At 38.5% G+C, this 6,634-nt stretch overlaps 1 protein-coding gene and 1 long non-coding RNA gene across 15 annotated transcripts in view; one reads left to right on the top strand and one right to left on the bottom strand.

Moving 5' to 3' along the window:
• KIF21A (kinesin family member 21A) overlaps positions 1 to 6,634 on the top strand; it is a 153,017-nt gene that overhangs the window by 30,479 nt on the left and 115,904 nt on the right. The gene's annotated exons all lie outside the window — the stretch shown is intronic.
• LOC116530293 overlaps positions 1 to 6,634 on the bottom strand; it is a 29,908-nt gene that overhangs the window by 7,148 nt on the left and 16,126 nt on the right. The window lies entirely within an intron of this gene.

Raw genomic sequence — 6,634 nt, 5'->3', positions numbered from 1 at the left:
CATGGGAGTTTTTTGTTACTCTGGTAAACTGTATAACATTTGTTAAAATCTAAAAGTAGTTTTAGTGTAGCATTTTATTTTATTTTTATTTATTTATTTATTATTTTTTTTAATTTTTTTTGGGACGGAGTTTCGCTCTTGTTACCAAGGCTGGAGTGCAATGGCGCGATCTCGGCTCACCACAACCTCCGCCTCCTGGGTTCAGGCAATTCTCCTGCCTCAGCCTCCTGAGTAGCTGGGATTACAGGCATGCGCCACCATGCCCAGCTAATTTTTTGTATTTTTAGTAGAGACGGGGTTTCACCGTGTTGACCAGGATGGTCTTGATCTCTTGACCTCGTGATCCACCCGCCTCGGCCTCCCAAAGTGCTGGGATTACAGGCTTGAGCCACTGCGCCCGGCCTAGTGTAGCATTTTAAAGCAAAATTAAGTATCATATCTTTGAGGGCTTGACATGGGATTTAGGTAGTTCAAAAGTAGGTATTTGTAAAGAGTTACCACTCTAATTGTGGAGATGCATTAGTTCTAATACATATATTGCTAATTAATTTTTTTCTATTTTTTTGAGACAGGGTCTGGCTCTCTTACCCACGCTGGAGTGCACTGGCACAATCTCAGCTCACTGCAACCTCCATTTTCTAGGTTCAAACAGCCCTCCAACCTCAGCTTTCCAAGTGGCTGGAACTAGAGGCACATGCCACCATACCTGGCTAATTTTTGTATTTTTGTAGAAACAGGGTTCCATGTTGCTCAGGCTGGTCTCGAACTCCTGAGCTCAAGCATCTGCCCACCTTGGCCTTCCAAAGTGCTGGGATGAAAGGCATGAGCCACCACACCTGAGTGCTAATTAATTTTCAACAAGTCCTTTCATCCACTTGATGGTAGAGTAGGCATAAAGAACAATTTGGTTTGCTATTCATCATGGGTCATCGTTCTTAGTGACCGGTCAAACATTTAAATTTCTTTTGCAGAATATCTAGACAACAGGCAGGAGAAACATAAGCCTTGATTTTTATGGTCATGTTATGTTGCCATGTGCTTGGATTTTACAAGTGTCTACTAAAATACCATTAATCATTGTGCTTATTGAGAAGATACATTTTTTTTTAATCTTAAATTTATTCTGTGCTCTTTGGTTGTTAAAAATGTAGCAGCAGGCAGGGCATGGTGGCTCATGCCTGTAATCCCAGGGCATGGTGGTTCATGCCTGTAATCTCAGCACTTTGGAAGGCCGAGGCAGGCAGATAACCCAAGGTCAGGAGTTTGAGACCAGCCTGGCCAATATAGCAAAAACCTCATCTCTACTAAAAAAAATTACAAAAATTAGCTGGGTGCAGTGGCGTGCACCTGTAGTCCTAGCTACTCGGGAGGCTGAGGCAGGAGAATCGCTTGAACCTGGAAAGTGGAGGGTGCAGTGAGCTGAGATGGCATCACTGCACTCCAGGCTGGGCAACAGAAGCAGACTATCTCAAAAAAAAAAAAAAGTAGCAGCAGGCCAGGTACAGTAGCTCATACCTATAATCCCAGCACTTTGGGAACTGAAGAAGGAAGATTACTTGAGGCCAGGAGTTCAAGATCAGCCTGGGCAACAAAGCAAAACCCCATCTCTACAAATAAAGTTAAAACACATAAAAATTAGCTGGGTGTGGCGGTGCATGCCTGTAGTTCCAGCTATTTGGGAGGCTGAGGCAGGAGGGCTGCTTGAGACCAGGACATTGATGCTGCAGTGAGTCATGATTATGCCGCTGCACTCTAGCTGGGGTGACAGAGCAAGACCCTGTCTTTAAAAGAATAAAAAGTAAATGTTGCAGCATACATGTTATATTTTTAAATCAATTTGAATGGTATTTATTGAATTACTTCAATGTGCACTATATTCTGGTGAATTAAAGAGAAGCACTATAAGGCATAACATTTCAAACTTAAATATGTATTCCAGTCACCTGTGGACCTTGTTAAAATGCAGATTTAAATTTAGTAGGTCTGGGGTGGGATCTGAGACTCAGCATTTCTAACAAACTCCTTTGCTGATGCTCCTGTCTATGAGTAGCAAGGTATAAGGTATAGATTATATCATTAAATAGTTGGCATTCTTATTAAAGAATTAGTGTTTATCCACATAAAATATTTAAATAATACTTCAGAATAAGAGGTGGTTGAGAGCTAAAAGAAATATGGACAATGTCTAGTTTAAAAGTTGAGGGGAAATTGAGACCATTATGGACAAAAAGCAATTAGGGACTGCTTTACGGCAAAGGCAAGGTTTAACTTAGGCCTTGAAGAGGCAGGAATTGGTGGAAAGGCAAAAGGAAAAACTTTACAGAAAAGGCGAGTAGTGATAAAGACCAAGATGAATCTGAATGAAGGTGGTGACATTTTAGGACAGGGAGAAGCATTCTCTCTCTTTCCCTCCCTCCCCCAATTCCTCCAGGGTATGAGAACTTTGCAGGGGAGAATTTTGCAGGAGAAGATGAAGAGAGAGAGAACTGTCTTATTTTCCAGAATATAGATGTTGCTTTTGGTTATTTTCTTCTTATTTCTCCTTATTATTATTATTTAGATGTTTCTATTATTTATTTCTAGTTTAATTCCTCTGTGGTCAGCAAAAAAGCTTAGTATGATTTCAGTTCTCTGAATTTGTAAGAGTTGCTTTATGGCCCAGCATATGGTCTGTTTCAGCAAATGCTACTTGTGTGCTTGAAAAGAATGTGTGTTCTACAGTGGTTGTGTATAGTGTCATAAAAGTCAAGTAGGTTAAGATAGTTAATAGTTTTGCTTAAATCTTTCATATCTCTTCTGATTTTTTTTTAGTCTGCTTTATTAGTTAGTAAAGAGTAGTGAGTTACCATTATGCAACTATAATAACGGTCTTACCTGTTTTTGCTTTTTAGATTTTAGATTTGATGTTATTGGGTGGAGATAAACTCAGCTTCATTATATTTTCTTCTTTTATTGATCCTTGTTATTAGTTCCCTAATGTGGTTATAAAAAGTTACCGCAAACTTAGTGACTAAACACAAATTTATCTTACAGTTCTAGAGGTCAGAAGTTCAAAATTGGTTTTACTGGGCCAAAACTAAGGTTCTCCAAGAGCTCTAGGGAAGAATTCTTTTCCTTTTCTAGCTTCTTGTGCTGCAATTCTTGCATTCCTTGGCTCGTGGCCCTTCTTCCATCTTAAAAGCCAGCAGGGGCTGAGCACAATAGCTCACACCTGTAATTCCAGCACTTTGGGAGGCCAAGGCAGGAGGATTGCCTGAGATCAGGAGTTAGAGACTAGTCTGGGCAACATAGGGAGACCATTAAGACAAAAAAAAAAAAAAAATTAGCTGGGTGTGGTGGCACCCATCTGTGGTCCCAGCTACTCAGTAGGATGAGTCGGGAGGTTCACTTGAGCCCAGAAGATTGAGGCTGCAGTGAGCCATGATCATATCTGAGTACACCCAAGCTGTACTCCAGCTTGGGTGACAGAGTGAGACGCTGTCTCAAAAAAAGCAAAAACAAACAAAAGCCCCCACAACCGTTGCTTCTGCCTCATTCTCTTGTTCTGGGACTCTAATTATGCATGTGTCATGTGTTGAGAGCATCCCACTTCTCCCTTATACTCTGTTCTCTTCTCTCTCTCTCCATGCTTCAGATTGGATATTTTCTATTGATCTGTTTTTGAGCTAATCAAACATATCTTCTTTATCTAATATGCTATTAAACCTATTCAATGAGTTCTTGATTTCAGATACTGTATTTTTTAGTTTGAGAATATGCATTTAACTATTTTTATAGGTTTAAATTTTCTCTTGAAGTTGTCTATCTTTTTATCTGGAGTCTGCAATCCCTGGGCCACAGACTGGTACCAGTCCACGGCCTGCTAGGAACCAAGCCACACAACAGGAAGTGAGCAGTGGTTGAGCCAGCATTGCTGCCTGAGTTCTGCCTCCTGTCAGATCAGTGGCAGAATTAAGTTATCATAGGAGTGTGAACCCTATTGTGAACTGCACATGTGGGGAATCTAGGTTGCGTGCTCCTTGAGAATCTAATGCCTGATGATCTGATGTGGAAAAGTGTTATCCCAAAACCATCGTCCTTCTCCACCTGACACCCCCACTGTTCATGGAAAAATTGTCTACCACGAAACTAGTCCTTGGTGCCTAAAGGTTGGGGACTGTTGTTTTAATAAATTTTGTATATTCCACCCTCTCCCTTCTTTAATGTGTTTGTAAGTTATTTTAACATTCTCATCTGCTAACTACAGCATCTTGATCATTTGAGGATTTTTTTAACATTATCTGTTTTTTCCTCTTATTTGTCACGTTTTCCTTTCTCTATTCACATACCTTGATGCTACTGATTTTATGCTAAATATAGTATGCAAAAAGCCAACTGAGAGAAATTTTTTTTCTTTGAATGGGGCATGGGTTAAGAGAGATTGAGAGTCATTGTGAATAGGAACATGAGGATAGTGCCTTGTTGCTTGTGAAGACATTGAGTAGGGGAATATTTGTTAAAATGATAATGGGTTTTTCGCTAGGACTTTCCTAGAGATTGAGTAAGCTGTATGATCTTGAGCAAGTTACTTAACTCACAGAAGACTTGATTTTATCCTCTCTAAAATGAGTAATTATTGTATTTATCTCACAGAGTTACTGGAAGGATTAAATGAATATTTCTGGTAGCGTAGTAAGTGTTCGATATATCACTTATTGAGGATTGAGAATAGACTATTGGATTTGGTCATATGATAAGTGGTTAATGCCTTTGACAGTGTGTTTTCAGGTATGGGTAGAGACAAAGGCCTGAGTGAAGGAGGTACAGGAGAGAATGAGGAATTTAAGACAGCAAGAATAGGCCATTGTTTTGAGATTGCCAAAAAGGGTATTAGAGAAATCTGGTAGCCAGAAGGAGACATGAAGTTCAAGGATAACTTTGAAACATTGTAATAATTGTAATTACAAGAAACTTCACAGTAATTTTGTACAGTAGGTACTATTTTGACCCCTACTGTAAAAATGAGGAATCTCTGGCCTAAAGAAAGGAATGCAATTCTAAAATGTTTGTATGCAGAGAATTATCTACTAGGAAAGGAAGAATTAGCAATGCAGGAGCCAGAAGGAATAATTCCAGGACCAGTTTCAAATAAGTGGGAAATTGTGGAATGTAGTCCACAAGTGAAGAGAGTGATCTTTAGCAGGAGCAGGGAGCGTTCATTCATTTTAACAGTATTGAAAGCAAAGTATATGAGTAGATTTGGGAGTAGGAAGATGAAGTTTATTCTGATGGTGTGTATTTGTCCACTGAAGTAAGAAACAAAGGAATTAGCTGAGCATGAGTTTGGAGGTATTGGAGAGGAAGAAGTGAATTAGTTATTTTGGAGAGTGGTTTGATTTGAGATTGCAAATGAGTCCTTTGATAGTGCTGAGGGCCCATCTGCATTTGTGGTCATACACATAAAGTGGAGATTCTGGAGGTAGATGAGAAAAGGGGGCAGGAAGCTTGATGTCTGTGAGAAGGAACAAAAGATGAATTAACATGGTGAAGCCAAGAAAGGAAGAAAACAGCCCTTTCCCTTGAAAAGCTTCCAGTATACCTGCCAAGTTAAATGATACAAAGGAAAAGGATACCTAAGTAAGCAAATGATAAATGCCAAATGACCTAGAACACAGGGTGTATCCCTTCAGAGAAGGGAGTGAACATGTTGGGTAACATGGTTGGCTTTAGTGAGAGATAAGCATTGATTGGACTTTAAAGCATGCGCAGAAGCAAAAAGAATAGAGAATCATTTAGCATCTCCCTGGTTCCAACACTGTGCTGTCTTTTATTTACAGCCTTTGAATTTCTTATCTGTTGATTTGACTTCTTGTGGCATTGGGTGGATAGACACATTGATGTGTCCATTTCTGTCTGAAGATAATACAGTGTTATAGTTACCCACAAAAGAGGCATAATCACATTGTAATGACTTTGAAATGTTTTCATTTTTACATAATGTATCAAATATATTGCTTGAAAATTTGTTAAAACTTGAAAGCATTATTTTGTGTTTGTTTTTTTGTGGGGCAAAGTGGGGTACTCTTAGAGAAGAGAGTAATATGTTTTGTTTGTTCACTTTTTTTTTTTTAAACAGATTCTGTTCTGTTACTTCAAATTTTGGTTGAAATTTACAGATATTTTATGAATGTTTTAAGCTTTCTTTGACTTGAACATGAAAGGTGGCAAGGAAGGAAACATTCAAAGACACGCTTTACAGCTAAAAGGGAAATTTTCTTCTACACAAAATAAAATGTTAGTAACACATATAATGATGGGTTTGTAGCTGTCCTGTTACTATTTTGTCTACTACTGAGTGACTTATTATTTTTCTTATTGCATATTTTTTTCTTATAGCCTAGTTAAGAATGACCAACTTCGTGTTTTTAGTCATTTCAGTGAACAGGCAGCCTTCTGTTTCAAACAGAGAAATGTCTGTTAGGAAGAAATTTGCAACAATAATGTAGGGCTTTTTTCAGTAGTTTGTTTTGGAACTTTATATACACTTTTATAAAGCAGCTGCAAGGAAAAGTGTGTGTAGGTTTTTGTTTCTTAAATGTTAATATAACCAGTGTTTAAAGAACTATATGAAACTTTTTAACAGTGCTTTATTTGA

This window comes from Sapajus apella, unplaced genomic scaffold, assembly GCF_009761245.1.
Source record: "Sapajus apella isolate SASKATOON/1434 unplaced genomic scaffold, GSC_monkey_1.0 scaffold66, whole genome shotgun sequence".
In the NCBI taxonomy this organism is placed as follows: Eukaryota; Metazoa; Chordata; class Mammalia; order Primates; family Cebidae; genus Sapajus; species Sapajus apella.
This window is presented reverse-complemented; position numbering and strand designations above follow the sequence as displayed.